Source organism: Trachypithecus francoisi, unplaced genomic scaffold, assembly GCF_009764315.1.
Source record: "Trachypithecus francoisi isolate TF-2019V2 unplaced genomic scaffold, Tfra_2.0 Lachesis_group1, whole genome shotgun sequence".
NCBI lineage: Eukaryota > Metazoa > Chordata > Mammalia > Primates > Cercopithecidae > Trachypithecus > Trachypithecus francoisi.
The window spans coordinates 47,164,867-47,181,301 of record NW_022681454.1 but is presented as its reverse complement, the minus strand read 5'-3'; the positions used below and the strand labels follow the sequence as shown (position 1 = coordinate 47,181,301).

The window sequence follows — 16,435 nt, the reverse complement described above, 5'->3', positions numbered from 1 at the left end:
CTGCCCTGGAGTTCACCTCTGCTGGAATTATTTCTCCCATCAGTGAAATTCAACACCACAGGGCAAACCTTCAAAATACAGTGACTATTCCCCACTAAACTAAACTAGTATTCTGAAATTCAGAGCATTCCCAGAGTAGGGCAACCTGGAGTGCGTCCAAGGACCCTAAATAGAGCAGAACACCAGTTTTAAAAATGGTTGCAAAAATGTTGTGCCGTTTTAGATTGTATTGGATCACATATTGACAGCACATACTTCCCTTCCAATGGGTAGAGATGAGCTATGCCGTGAATTTCGAAGTAGCTTTGAAGGCCAATTTCCTATTGCTTTCACTGGTCACCAAAATTGCTAGTTCCTTCTTTGTTTAGCCTATTTTAGGAGACTTTGGTTCTTGAATTCAATACCCATAATCTATTGTCTATGGCTCAGCCCACTCCTGTTCTAAACAATCTGTTTGTCTGTGACTTGTCTTCACTCTTTCCTTCCTTCCTGCAGCCACTTAACCCTCTGAATCACCTTGACTCATTCCATGTAAAACTCTATGTCTCCTCAAGGCCTACTACCTTTCAAGGTCTTACTCATATTTCCTTCCTGCTCTTTCTAACGGACTAAAGGTAAAACTGTCACCATCAAAAGTAAAGCTTAAGAAGTAAGAGGAAAATATGGAATATTTTTAGCAAATGCAAGTAATATGTATCAATGTGTCCAACTCTTGTCACATTTGACATATTAATGTTGCTTAATCTTTGCGTAGGGCCCAAATAGACATAATCAAAAGAGACTAAAAGGAAAATAGGATGCTGTCATTGTGTCAAAAATCATGAAGTATGGTTTTCCAAAATTTCTTTCTCAACATTTATGTTTTGAATCTGTTGCTTATTTGTCAGCATTACAAAAATACTATCATACCCATTAATTTCTCAACATTTTGGAAAATATGTTCCAGAAAATCTAAATGTCATTTTAAATATTAATTACACTTTTATAATTATTTGGTCATAAGCATACTACTTTCTGCCAAAGAAAGGAGCAAGCATAGATGCCTTAAAAGTAGATGAGAAATATTAAAACCAAACAGTGTATTTCTGAGTTAAAGAATGGGTAACAATTTGAAAATAGGCCTTGAATGATGTGAGCATTTCTCATTGTGTCTTGGAATTACAAAGTGTAAAGTAGATTTTGCTTTAAAATTTAAGGAGCCAGATCAAATGGAAAGATTAATAGTGGCCAGAGTGATTTCAATGTGGCCCACCTCACATTTTGGTTTACTTGACCCAGGCAGGATGTTTTAAGGTTAGAGCAACCCAATCGATAGGATATAAGTAAATTGAGGACACATGTTTGAAGTGTGAGAATGAATAAAGAAATAGTTATAGAGAATTGACCTTACTTCCCATGCAAACTCTTTGATTTTATTTGAAAATTCCCTACTTTTCTAAGGAAGTTATTGCTTGTCTGTTACACTATTTCACGTGGGAGGGATGAGATAGATCTTACAAATGTTCATAAATATTTGTTAAATAAGTGAATGAATGAATGCATTTCAAAAAGGTAATTTTAAAAATTATTATAATAAGCATATCACTTCTTCAGTTAGAGAAAAATAATTTATTCACCAATAAATAGGAAATACATGAAAGACACCAAAGAAAATTATTATGTTATTTCTCTGTTTTATTTAGCAAAGTATACAATCAATAATAATCAAAACCAAATGTGTGTATTCAAAAAATCTTGACAGATTGAAAGTGGGGATTTGTGATAAGAGTGAATGTGTGTCTAGTTTAAGAGCCATGGAGTAGTATCGCTGATACTAGGTAGAACACTTACTCTGCCGCCTGTCACAGCACTATGCCTTACTAAAGCAGTACTCTGTAAGGACTAATAGATGTTAGCATCCCCTGAAACATGGCAACTCCTGAATTGTAAACATATTCTGGACAATCAGCAAAGGAAAAGATTATTTCCTAATATAAAAAGAAATTGGAGGTTATAGGGAAAGTGTCAATATTAAGGATTTTAAATCCAAAGGAAATGTTTTCTCTGAGATAATTCTCACATCCTAATTGTATTACTGCTCCCTGTCAATTCCTTTGCTTATTATACAAGGATATAGAGGAAAAGATAAACCATTTCCCCTCAGGTATGTTAGTGTAGTGGAAAGAGCATTGAAGCAGGAGTTGTGAAACCTGGTTATCTGTTAACTGTGGCACTAACTAGGCATGTGAGTGACCTTATACAAATCATACTTTTCTCTAGGTTTCACTTACCTTATCTACAAAATGAGGGCACTGGGCTAAATTATATTTAATGTCCTGATGAGCTTTCTATGATTCCTATTTCTTATCTTGTTTTGTTTTGTTTTGTTTTGTTTCTAAATGCTCAAATACTACATTATTTAAGGTATATTTCCTTGTAGGTTTTTTTCCCTCTCTCTGTCTCTTTCTTCAATATATGGGATGGGAGGATACTGACTAAGTCTGAGAAGGAGGAGAAAGAAAATTAGCTACAGGAAGAGTTTATATCCCCCTCTACAAGAAAACTTAAATATAGCTACCACTGCTTTGAAAGGAATGGTTTGTGTCCAAACAGCGTTTTCCAGACAAGCTCTGTACTTTTTTGCCAAAAGAATTAACTTTAAACTGAAGGCAGTGGACAGTTAAACAAGAGTCGGCACTGGGAACAGCTGTGCATAGATCAGACCAGTGACTTATAAGGTACTGTTTTTACTCATTTAAATCTTCAGGGTTCATTTGTTTTGGGGACAAGTATTCTGCGGTCATTTGACCTTTTTTTCCTCCCTGTTCACCTCTATTTTGAGAGAAAATATACTCTTGAAAATATTTTAGCTTTTTAACTGTATTATTTTGTGACTGTTGATATTTGAAACTACTCGGATTTTGCTTTGTTTTGTTAGTGTTTTCAGGAACCAGATGATTGTTGGTGTTGTTTTATTTTAAAGCTTAGTTTAGGTTTGTTTCTTCGTTGTATCTTGTCATGTGTGGTTTTTGTGTTTTATTGCTTGTGTTGGATAAAGAGGAATACACTTTAGCATTACAGAATGTACAGAATGTTCTTGACTGGGCAGGAGGGGGAGGTTAATGAATCTTCAGCTTGAAATATAGAACTAATATGGAGCCAATCAGACAAGAGAACCTGATTAGGGCAGTCTAGTCACTTTAACTGATTCAGTCAAGGCTCACTAAACTCATCACAGCTTGGTAGATCTGACCTGGGAAACACAGTTATTTTGATGTGGGGTTTTTGCCTCCAGTTTGCTTCTATACTTAGCTGTTAATTTTAATTCTTCCTTCTCTTTATTCATTTTTTTAAAAAATTCTAATAAGCCTACTTTTCTTTTCTTTAATAAAGCTTATCTTAGTGTAAGCTCATTCACCTTAATGGAGCAACATTTCTAAGAAGAGTGACATTTTCAAAAAGATTTCAAGTCACTGAGCCATAGAGGGGCTTCCAGAGCAGAAAGGGAATAGCCCAATGTGGCAGAGAAGAAAATCCCTGTGTACCCTAGCATTCCAGGTGTCACTCTTTCCCCAAGGCCCTGGCTAGCTAGTATATAATATTTGCTGCTGGCCAATAAAACAACAATTGAGAACATTAAGGGGTTCAATATATGTGAATTTTCCATAAAGTGAAGTTTAAAAAGTAAACTTTTACCACTGAAAACTTGAAAAGCTTTAGAAAGAATTTAGCCACTTGTGGATCGTTCTCTTTCTGAGATCCACTATATGTTTTGAGCTCTCTCTGGAGGGGACTAAATGCAATTTAATGTTGCCTTAATTTCTCACTATTACTCATGGATACATATTATAGAATTTTTCTATAATGCAGTAATACATTGCATGGTGTATAAGGCTATTAACTCTTCGATCAAAAGGTCACATAATCACTGTTTTTTTTAATTCTTGTATTATTTTTATAGGACATTTTTTTCCCTCCTGTGTCCACCTTCCATATTGAAGAGTGACTTCTTTACTTATTGATGTAGACAGTTTGCATATCTCTAATAACTCCTTTCAACTTCAATCACCTCTTCATGATTATTATTTTGTGCTGGGACGAAGAACACCAGAAAATAAACAAGTTTATAAAAAATTATGGATAGAATAAGAGGCAATAACTTTATCTGAGGGTCCAAGAGATTCTCTTATGAGAAACGTGCATGTGCCAAAGGACATATACACAGTGACATCTATTTTGGGTGCTCAGGAGACATTTGGCTTGTGGCCAAGTTCTTAGTTGTGTTCTGTAGTAGAGGTTGCCATGGAAGTAGTTCTGGGATAAGTAATGTGTTACTGCATCTTATACAGAAAGTGCCATTTGTTTTTCTTTTTATAAAGTTACCGGAGGTATGTGTCAAGGAATCGGTGACTAAACAAATTCCAAGGGGCATACCTAATATTAATCAAGCACTAAGTATTTTATTTTAGTCCCATTCACAATCACGCTGCTCACATGCATGCATAGTGGGAAAACAGCATAATAATGCTTATAGGAAAGAGTTAGAGAAAGGGAAAAAAATATTCATCTTCTAGCTTATTCAATTCTTCTGTGTGGAGATTATGCTTAAGAAAAAAATAAGGTAAGATTTATTTTCTCAATGATTTTTCTGATTTCTTGAACTGCGTTCTAAATTACAAGTTCTTTTAAGCTGAAAAACACTACAAAGCAATTTTATAAACCATGTACAATGAATTAGTAGCACAATATATGACAATATGTGTTTTCTTCTAATATTTTTATATTGTGCATTTTAGAGCAAAATGAATCACTGGTTCTTCAATGCTCTTGAAAATGATAGTAGTCACTTTTATTAATCTCACTCTACAAAAGAAAAAAAACTAGATATATTACATACATATATTAAGCTATAAGCTGAGTCCAGGGCAATTCTAAGTTTCAACTTTAATTAGATTCCTTGGCTAAATACTTGATCATTTAACTTTATTTGGAATCACATTGTGAAGAATTTTGTATTAGAAGCTCATTTCTGTTTAATTTTTTAAAAAATACAAGTTTCACCTAGTCGCTGTAGAAATTTTTCCTAAGTGTTAAAGCATCAGATGGTGTATATGACAAACTTTTCTGTTTGAAACAATGAATTAGAGACTGCCTTTTGTCTGCAACAACAAATTTGGGATATGCATATGTTTGCTAACTTTGTCTAAAACAATTGTCTAGGCCAGACACAGTAACTCATGACTCTAATCCCAGCACTTTGGGAGGCCTAGGTAGATGGATCACTTGAGGTCAGGAGTTCGAGAGCAGCCTGGCCAACATGGTGAAACCCCATCTCTACTAAAAAAACAAAAACAAAAACAAAAAAAACCAGAAAAATTAGCCAGGCATGGTGGCGCGTGTCTGCAATCCCAGCTACCTGGGAGGCTGAAGCAGGAGAATCACTGGAACCTGGGAGGTGGAGGTTGCAGTGAGCTGAGATCACGCCACTGCACTCCAATCTGGGCAACAGAGTGAGTCTCTGTCTCAAAAATAAAAAAGAAAAAGAAAGGAAGGAAGGAAGGAAGGAGAAAAGAAAAAAACAATTGTCTAGAAATTGTGCTTATTTTTGCCTCCTACCTTCAGTTAGCTGGTATGACTTATTTTAAAATGAAATGTTATTCCAATTGAAACACCACTCTTTTAAATTGAAAATATACTATGTTAAGTCAGTTCAGTAAAGCTTTTCCTCACTTGACTGAGTCTTTCATTTTAATTGAAATTTAATTTTCATGTTCATACCTAAATAGGAAATTTGACATACTAGGGAATATGTATTTTAAATTTAGAACTTTAGTACCACAAAACCTAAATTTAAAATTCCTGAAATGTCAGTGTCATTATGAATACACGCTTAGGAAGACTTCAATTTAGAAAGATACTTTTTTAAACCTGGGAAAGGAAACAACTATTTAAATGAATTAATGCATGTTAGCATTCACTGGTAACACCTTATAAGGGTCCTTCTTAACACAACCTTATGAGAATTCTCCAGAAGTGTCAGAATTCAGCCCCTTTTAAACTAAAATTCAGTGAACAAGATTTATGGTTCTCAAGGAACTGTCAAGCTTAGTGCTGTAGGTTGTGGACAGGGAAGAGAAGGTATTGAGATTTCTGAAATTGTTGAACAGAGAAAGAGATAAATGCTTTGTTCTTTGAAAAATCCACATTTAGTTCATTTTCAATTACAATCTCCCAGGGAAAAAAGATACTCAAACTGACTCAAGTATGTTCCTATATATTGGCCTTTGTTTAAGATATTAAATTGGAGCTTCTGGACAGTTTAAGAGGTGATAGGAATCCAAGGTTCTTTTTGTGTTAATACATCTTAGTTATGCAATAAATGTTTGTTGAATGACTATTACTCTCAAACCTTAATTTAAAAGGACATTGACAAATAAAACGATGCTAAAACTGCTGTTTTATTTCATATTTGATTATTGGAGTATTTGTTACTTAGTGTACTACTGAATCATGCTAAAACATGAACAGTTCATTAAGCAAAGCCATTCAATAAATTATGAAATTACTGTTAGTAAACAGTAATTTGGAACTGTAAATTGCCAGAAGAAAAAGCATCAGGTATCTACAGTCGATAATAATTCAGAAAGTGGAATTGGGGTACAAGAAGGTCTCAACTGTTATTCTACACACCCCTCCTCTTTTCTTTGGTTTTGTTTCTTTTGCTGTAAGTATTGTGGAAATTGTTTGTTTTATATCAGTCAGAACACTTTGAAAAAAAGTTTTACTGTTGTGTATTCTTCCATTCTATGGTTATTCTGTACATAATAGAACATGACTCCCATTGCTGGGGACCTACATTGCTTCAGTGTCTTCTGCTGTGAATACAATTAGGATAAGCTTTCTTTTACATATGAATTTGCTCATTTGATTATTTCAGAACTGAAATGACTTGGAAATTAGTGAGTCCTGATCACTTTTTTTTTTTTTTTTTAAGAGTAGGAGAACTAAGTCCTGAAATATTACTCATCTAGAACCTTGGCTTCCAAGCTTTCAGTCTAATATCTGTATCTAGCCAGAAGTAATGACGGGTGACAAATACATAAAGGGGCAGGAAGCAAAAGCATAATTTCCCTCTGTCTGAGTAAGAGGTCAATCATGTACCCCATTCTCTGAAAATCCCCAGGGAATGGAAAGGTTCTCATACTAAAGAAAACAGTCATGATTCCATGCCAGACTTTATTCTCAAGGAGTGATAAACATATGATAGCTATGGGAACATTTTAAAATAGCTGTCATTTTGTTAATGAGTATTTGCTGAAGCATTTCCTGGGCCACTGGTGTTTATGGAACTTTTAAACAAAATATTTATGAAGATGGAACCAGGACTCGCTTCATAAATTATGTCCTTTGACTTGCACCTTTGCTTTTCCTCACTGCACAACGATATTCAGGCCTCTGCTACATGAAACGAACAAACAAATCTTCAGCCTTTTCAACTATGTTCTTTTTTCCTGGTGCCAAGAAAAAATTATATTTTTTGTTTCTTCTCCCTCTAATTCGATTACCCTTTGCACTTTGGCATTATTTCTACCACAATATTGAAATGACCCTCTCAGAGGTTGCTCATGATGGCTGAATTAACAGTTAAATTCAACAGCTTTTTATCCCTGTCTTCACCTTCTGTTCTTTCTGCCATCTATACTGTTTACCCTCATGCTCTTCTTAACATAGTTCTGTCTTTTGATATTAGAGATCTTGTACTAGCCTATGGCTCTGCCCCTCTCCTACGCTTTTTTTTTCTTCCCTCTTGTTGGAGGGCTCCTGTTTTCTTCCCACCTTCTTGGTTTCAGTGTCTGTGTTTATTTTGTTTTCTCCCTTAGTCTTTCTTCCTTGGAAAATTTCATATAGGCCTACGGCTTCATCTTAAAGCCCAATGTAGATATCTGATCAGCTAGGCCTCTTTCACCCTTTGAAGTTATAACAAAGGTCCTCTTCTTCCAGATGCACAATGCTCGCATCAGGATCTTCAGTTTGGCAGCAAACTGAGCTGGATTTCAGCCCCTGCTCAGCCTGCACAACCTCAGGCAGTTGCCTTGCTTGTCAGGGCCTTCTATTTATTCAGTGCTGTCTATGGTATTCCAGTGATTCAAACTCCGTGTCTTTCCCTCAGTCAAACCAGCCTTCCATCTTTCATCTCCTCCATCACTTTTTATACAACCAGGTGCCAATTAGAATTTTAGAAACCATTTTCTTGACATTTTTCCTTTGTATTTCCATGGCCACATTCTTGCTCAGAATTTAATTCCCTCTTATGAGCCTACTGTCCCTGCCCCAATCCTTTTCTACTATGATCTATCCTCTATACGTTTGGCCATTTGAAGATGATTATATATTTCTATCTATTTATCTATCTATCTACCTATCTACTTTCCTATCTAGATATAGATACATAAATGTAGATAAATATATTTATACCGCCCCCCCCCCCCCCACCAACTTTTCAATGAGTCCTTAGCAGATGGACAGGAATAGAGGCTGTAAAGTTGAATTTCAGAATTTGAGGTCCAGCTTTGGTGCATTTACATGTGTCATCCTATGTGTTACTCAGTTTCAGGATGTCAATAATGAATAACCTATGTCAAAACCTTCTATGTGCCAGCCACAGTGCTCTGAGCATTTCCCATATATTGTTCATTCAGCACTCAAAAGAAAACATTTTATTCTATTTGTACTAGACATCATAAAAATGGAATCCAAATTATCTTAAAGAGACTGCTTTATTATCTGAGTTCAATTTGGGTTTCGAAGAAGTCTACAGTAAAGTTAAATTCAGAGAATACCAGTGGTCTTGGCCTGATTGCAAGTGGTGGTAAAACAAAGGTAAGTGAGTATTATATTTTATTTTGAGATAAAATCGTCTCCTTGTTCTGTTTTTTGTTGTTGTTGTTTTGTTTTTTTAAGAAAGCACAGCAAGAAAAGTAAAACTGAGGTTTTTTTTTCTTTTTAACAATTACAAACTACATAAGGCAAATAAACACTTTCCTTTGTTCAATGTTTATATGTGGTTTTCTTTATTTATTCTTAGTGTCACAAAACAAGCAACTGGAGTATCCAGAAACCTATCCCAGGTTTTTTGACACCAGGCTGCCTCATTTGCCAGAATACTGTCCTTTCTTTGAATTTAAGAATCCATCAGTGCTGTTGTCAAATTTAAGTGGAAATACTTCAAAATAATGACTAAGGGTCTTCAGACATGTGCCAGGAATATTGTTTTGCTATAACTGCTACCCTAGAGTCATAAATTAATTTTCCAGAGTGACACCTGCTTGTTACTTTGGGAAGATAAAGTGACCATCATTTCTTATACCCAGGATGGGTTTTTGGAAGGTTATTGTTAGTGTCTCTTCTAATGCTTCTCTCAGAGACCACTACTACCTTTATTTCTGTAAGAGGACTTAGGCTTTTTGTTAGCATCTATGGCTTGTTTCATTTCTTCAGTTAACTCATTAATTACTTTTAAATGGAAGTTGTGTAAGTCATACAATTGGAAAGTTGGATGGGATCTTAATGATCTTGTAATTAACCCCCACATATTTCTCTTTTTTTTTTTTTTTTTTTTTTTTTTTTTTTTTTTTTTTTTTTTTTTTGAGACGGAGTCTGGCTCTGCCGCCCAGGCTGGAGTGCAGTGGCCGGATCTCAGCTCACTGCAAGCTCCGCCTCCCGGGTTCACGCCATTCTCCTGCCTCAGCCTCCCGAGTAGCTGGGACTACAGGCGCCCGCCACCTCGCCCGGCTAATTTTTTTGTATTTTTTAGTAGAGACGGGGTTTCACCGTGTTAGCCAGGATGGTCTCGATCTCCTGACCTCGTGATCCGCCCGTCTCGGCCTCCCAAAGTGCTGGGATTACAGGCTTGAGCCACCGCGCCCGGCCCCCCACATATTTCTCTAATGACCAAAACTGTCCAAACTAAGTTAAGTGACTTATCAATAATCAAATAGCAACTCTAGAATGTGTTTCCTCTGTAAGAGCCTGCAGCCATACTGGCAACTTCTTGCAGTATTAATTCCATTGCAAAGTCTCAAACCTGCAGCAGAAATAAACCTGAGCCTTCTCTTCCTTTCTTCATCTTTGGCTGTCAGCAGGAATAACATCTTAGAAATCCATCCTCTTTCATTCATAGGAGCTGCTTTTTAGTAGGGGAAGCCTTCCATACAATGTTTTCTTGACTTTGAACTTCTGTATCTCTTGAAATGGGAATTAGTGGCATACATAACAAATAAAATAATAAAATATTTATGAATCACCCCCAAAGCGCAGCTCCCAATGCTCCACAGTATTCTCTGAAGTAAAGCAAATCTTTGTGTCAGAGATATGCCTTCTAAAAAGTATTAACATGATATTATGGAAGTTTTATAATATGAAATACTGTATCTCCTATGAACACACACACACACACACGGATATTGGGGGAAATTGTTTGGGACAACAAACCTGATTAGAGTAAATGTTGAAAGTTTCCCTTCTTCCTTTCCCTCAGGCTTGTCACCAACTCTGCCCACTTTCTCATATACATGGCTGGCTTCATCATTTCTGTACTTTCTCACCTTTGTGTAGTCTGCCACATGCAGGTGGTTTTTCAGCCCAGAGAAGTTTTCCTAGGTCTTGTCTTTCTGGAATCATTACTTCTGAATCACTTTCCTTTACTTCATCCCTCCTCTTTCAAAACTTTGCTGTGATTGTCAGCACTTCACATTTTGACTTCTTACTGACCAGTCCATTTAAGCTTACCTGGACTGTAAGCTATTTGAGGGCAGGGGCTTTGTCTTACATATTTGTCTGAGCATGGTGTTTCACCCACAGATCCCAAGTTTTGGGGTCCAGTATCGCTCTGGTCTTGTTACAAATGTAGACATATCCTCTGTGAGGATGTGCTGACGGATTGCCCGGCCTGTCGCAGTGGACATTTGATTAGGTGACTGGAAAGTAAAAAGATACCAACAAGAGGATATGAGCTTGCTTTTCTTCTCTTTTGGTAAAATATTCCAGAGTTTTGCTCTCCATATATTTCATTTGTTATTTGCTCAGATTTCATAATAAAGCAGATGACCATTCAGGTGACTCATTTAACTTTGTTTATCTTATATTCTTCACCATTTGTCGGAGTTTCAGCAGTTGCTTCACATGATGGGACTTAGACTCAATGCTGACATTTGAGAGATATTTTGAGATGATAACTCGTGGTCTACCTCCTTGCATTTGGCTTTGCTCCAGTCCCATTTGTTTTGTGATAAATATTGCCTAAGAAAAGGGATAATTCAAAAAAAAGTGTTTTGGACTTTTTGTTTGCAACAGCTTTTGAGTTTCAAAAATCTAACTCCTTAAGTCCTCAGGGTTCAAATTTTAAATTATAAAATGACAACAACAAAATAAAACAGATTTCTTTATCCTACCACTAAGAGCAAATAATGCAGATATTAATAATTCTCATGGTAATGGAGCCAAAGGCAGAATCAGAGGAGATACAAAGAGACATCAGGTTCTTGAGTGGTGGCAGGATTCTAAGTGCTCCAAGTTCTGCCACACCATGCTGGGTACTCCCTGAGCTGAGTACATGGGGGACAGAACTGAAAATCCAGATCGCACTGGGAAAATATAAGAGCAAAGGAACTTGTGGATCACTTTCCATGTAAGGTGCATGAAGGTTGCAAAACTTGAATCACATTTTAGTGCCCTGCATAGTGCCAGGTCATTTGAAATGCGTATCTAAGCAGATGTGTCCAAAACAGCCTTCCAGGTTAACCACATGCCCTAAATGCAGCCAAGAAGGAAAGAGAAGGAGTGGTGAGAGAGACAAATCCAGAGAAGCCCAAACCTAGCCACAGGGTCTGTGGACTTAAGCCTAGGAACAGACATGGATGAGGAAGCCAGTATATCAGAGATGCCTATGTGTGCAGGAGATGATAACCACAGACCATATTCCCCCTCATCCCCACCCAGGACATGTAACTCTGTCTGTTCCTGACATCAAATGATATAAAGAAAGTAAGTTAATCAAAATTATGTTTCAGCCACCTGGCAATATAAAAACAAACAAGGAAGTTATATCTTATATACCTGGTTTTATAGACTAACATCTATTCCTTCTACATAAATTATATTTTAAACTTAAACCAATTATTTTTAGCTATCTATTTTGCTATTAAAAATTTTGGTTGTTAATAATGGTTTATAATCGTATCAAAAGTTGAAGCTGGAGGGATTTCAAAGCTTGAAATACAAAGTGTAGGATTTGACCTGGTTAGGTCTTGACCATAGAAGTGAGAGGATTAGGGAATAATAAAGTAATCTTACAGGAGAATCTCCACTTAGACAGCTTAATAGAACTTCAGATTTTAGTTTATATTTCATCCAAATTCTGGTCTCTAAGGATCACAAACATTTATTATCTTTCCACTCCTTACCAGTGTTATCTTAAGTGACACAAAGCAAATGCAGAAATTTTCATAAATCACTCAAAGGATTGTTGCTTGGCTGAAAGTGCCTTATAAACTGAGCCCATACTGGTTATGACTGATCTTTACCCAAGTTCTTAAAGTACAGCTAAGATTCCCAGAAAGTAACACCTGTTCTAAGATATGGCTCCATAGAGATCAAGTACAGAAAGGAAAATGACTTCTGTTTTCTCGAGGATATGGCGTAATAAGAAATACATACTTGGCCTTTGTTCCTTGCTCCTGGGACACAGCTTTCAAAACCCATGGAATCTCTAGAGTGATGAGAGTGCCTTTTGTGTGCTAATGAGATGACTTGTGGCTGGGGCCCCTAGATAGCTCCAGTGTAGGGTCTGGTCTCCAGAAACACCAAGGCACAATTAGAAGTTTGGAACTTTTAGTCCCAACACTCAACCTCCAGAGAAGGGAGAGAGGCTGAAGGCTGAGTTACTTACCCCTGGTCAATAACTTCATTAATCATGCCTATGTAATGGAAATTCTATTTAAAAAGAAAAAAAAAAAGAGTATTTTGAAGAGTGTCTGTGTTGGTGAACACATCAAGATTCAAAGAGATGTGTGCCCCTAAGTGGCATAGAAACTCTACAGGGAATCAAAGAAAAGGCAATACTAAACAGATCAGGCAGACTTTTTCTTTTTCTTTTTCTTTTTTAAAGAGGGTAATCAGTCAGCAGATTGGCTGAAATTCGGGGATAAAACTCTTCCTAAGAGTGAAATGGCAAGAAAGACGCAGGCTCATTGAGTATTGATCATTAGATAGGAACAGAGAAACCAAAAAAGCAAAAACTCAACTTATAATAGAACCAACATCTGATGCTACAGATTATGAAGCAAAACCGAGTTGGCAGTCAGAGCCAAGTGGTAGTGCAGAAAAGTGTATTATAGGTATTGCAAACCTATACAGAATGTCAGGTATTATTCAGGGCTATCCTGTTCTGGACTTTTGACATTCATGGTAAATTACCACAAGGTCTTAGGGGAATGGAAAATTTGGTGCCAACCATTCCAGTGCATTCACTGTAGAAACTGTTGCTGGAGATTATGATTGCCTTCTCCCTGAGAGACAATGTTAAGGATATACTAGAATCTTCTTGAGAAGTCCTACTCAAACATCATCAGTATGATATTTTCTCTTCTAAGACTATTGGATTTTTGCATCTCCTTGCTTTAAGATCTAAGTAAGAATGTTTCCTTAGTCATTGCCTAAGTTTCTGGACTGTCTTCCAATGCTCTGATTTTACATATCCTCTCCTCTTTTCTTCTCTCAATAAACCTGTGTACATTACAATTTTTTTATTAGGTGCAGAAATCACCTGAATAACTTAAAATGCAAATTTCTAGGCCCCATGTCCAAAGTATCTGATTCAGCTAATCTGATATGGGGCCCCAGAATATGCATTTTAACAGAAACTCCAGGTGATTAAGGCTCAGGTGGTCCATGGACCACACTTTGGAAAGCACTGCTTTAAGTCATCTAAATGCCTTGGGAAATTTGACAGTTTACTAGCTGTATTATACCTCTCGGACTGTCTCTTGCATCCCATGTAGCACTCAAGTCATTCTTTTTGACACCATATCTTGATTTCAAGCTTTGAAAATGGTTCCATTAGCTGTATCTTGCACCAAAACATTGAGAATTTTAGGTTCCAATTTATAATTCAAGATACAATCAATCTTGAAAACAATCATTTGGCTGTCTTTAGTTTTATTGTCTCTATGATTTTAAGGGAAACTTATTTTATTGAAATTTACAATCATTCTGAGATATGAAAATGGTTTCAGTTTATACCTGAAATACAAGATTATATCCTTTTACTCTTCCCAGAATGAAAAATCTCTCCTTCACATTTATTAGAGAACTGTTCTTTCAACCATAAGCATAAAGACAGACTCTTGGTAGGAGTTAAAAAGGACTATCTGGGATATTTACAGTGTCTCTTTAGAACTGGAAGCTGGACAACAAGTAGTCATCACATATGGGAAAGATTTACATTGCCTGAGTGGGCTCAAGTTTGATGTAGTATAAATGGTATTTTCAAATACTCCGTTCTCCAGATTTTCCATGGCTACAGTATATGCTCTTGTCTCTACTGAGAAATATGCTAGCCTAGGGAATATGGAATAAGCATTCTTCCAGGCAGCGTAGTCATAGCCTTTTGTTTTCAGCCAAGTTTAGTGTGACTGTTTCACATATGATTTTTCTCTTCATGAACTACATTGGAAAAAAATTAAAACCTGGTCCAAAAATAAATATATCAGGATTTTACCCATTAATCAGTAAACATTTGTTGTCATTAAGGTCTGTAAGAACTAAATAGCAGGCTTATGCAGCAGATTGAGAATCCAGTGCTGGTCAAAACCTGTTGTGTCCTTCCCCTTTTTAACTCAACAAAGAAATAAAGCATGATAGAAAGGAAAGAACTCCATTAAATGGCGTATAAGGGCAGCTGCCTGAAAAAGCAGGTATGGATAGAACTGCTTTTAAATGTCCATATTGTGGACATCTGTATAGGCCTTTTATATTTTTGTTTTTCAGAATGGATTTATCATCAATGTGTTCAGTGTTATAAATTCTGTTGCTATAACATATTCAGATTGAGCAAGAAGGCATATTTAAGGGCAAAGATAAGAGGTACAAATGTAAAATATTGCTCTCTACTAAGTGATTAAGATTTGAAAAGTGACACCAGGAAAGAAATTGTATGTGTTAAAATACTGAGATAGTTATAAAAGGTGTTCACCAAATATTTCCACCTCTCTGCTCTCCAGGCACAAAAGAGAGTTATATCAATTATATCCCTTCCCTCCTTTAAAGTTAGTCATGGCCAGGTAATTTGCTTTGACCAATGAAAAATGAACAGAAGTGATATGTCTCACTTCCATGTAGAAGTTTTAGGTGCCACGATTGGGGTCATCGTGTGCCCTTCCCATGGCTATGGGATCATGGAAGCACATATTGAGGTGCTTAAGTGACTATGATGAGCTAAGGACTCTGCTGACCCACATTGGACTAGTGTAAGTCAGAAATAATCTTTGTTATAGAACTGCTTGTTAGTGCAGCATAATTTAGCCTATCTTGACTAGTACAAATGTGGACCTGGAGGCAAAAATTTTCAAATGTTTTGATAGAAAATGGGTATTTCCCAGGTAAAGGTGGAGGTGGTCAGTAATGTCCAATTGTGCTGGGCGCGGTGGCTCAAGCCTGTAATCCCAGCACTTTGGGAGGCCGAGACGGGCGGATCACAAGGTCAGGAGATCGAGACCATCCTGGCTAACACAGTGAAACCCCATCTCTACTAAAAAAAAAATTACAAAAAACTATCCGGGCGAGGTGGCGGGCGCCTGTAGTCCCGGCTACTCGGGAAGCTGAGGCAGGAGAATGGCGTAAACCCAGGAGAAGGAGCTTGCAGTGAGCCGAGATCTGGCCACTGCACTCCAGCCTGAGCGACAGAGCAAGACTCCGTCTCAAAAAAAAAAAAAAAAAAAAAAAAAAGTAATGTCCAATTGTGCATTGGGTATCCTTTAATGGAGCTCAAGAGCCAGTCTAATGAAAAGAACCATGCTTTTTAGTTCAATTATGTGGTCAGGTATGAATTACAAGGAGGTAAAAATGATACTGAAAAATTTGTGTAGAGAGCAGAAATATACAACAAAACTGTCAATGATGACATTTGAATATTGTTAATGGGAACAAATGGGATGGCAAATCTAATTTTTCCTAACAATCAGCCTTTTTTTTTTAATGAGCTTGAAGCAATTTTGTAATCAATAATATAAATATGGGAAAATACATCATACTCCAATAAAAATCTAAACTTTTGATAGTTTTAAAATCTGTATTTCAAATGAAACATGATTGTCAGGATTAAGAGAATTTGGAATATACTAGTTCTGAAGAAACATCCTAAAACCAAGGCCAAGGAAGAAAAATGGAGTATCCCATGTTA

The 16,435-nt window shown here is 36.6% G+C and overlaps 1 protein-coding gene across 4 annotated transcripts in view; it reads left to right on the top strand.

The window, feature by feature from the left end:
* ARHGAP24 (Rho GTPase activating protein 24) overlaps positions 1-16,435 on the top strand; it is a 524,860-nt gene that overhangs the window by 303,727 nt on the left and 204,698 nt on the right. Inside the window, exon 1 of one of the 4 annotated variants that reach the window (XM_033214189.1) lies at positions 2,455-2,717. The exons of the other annotated variants lie outside the window; for them this stretch is intronic. The gene's annotated coding sequence lies outside the window, so the exon portion shown is untranslated. Of the gene's footprint in view, positions 1-2,454; positions 2,718-16,435 lie in introns of those variants that run through there. 4 annotated transcript variants of the gene reach the window in all.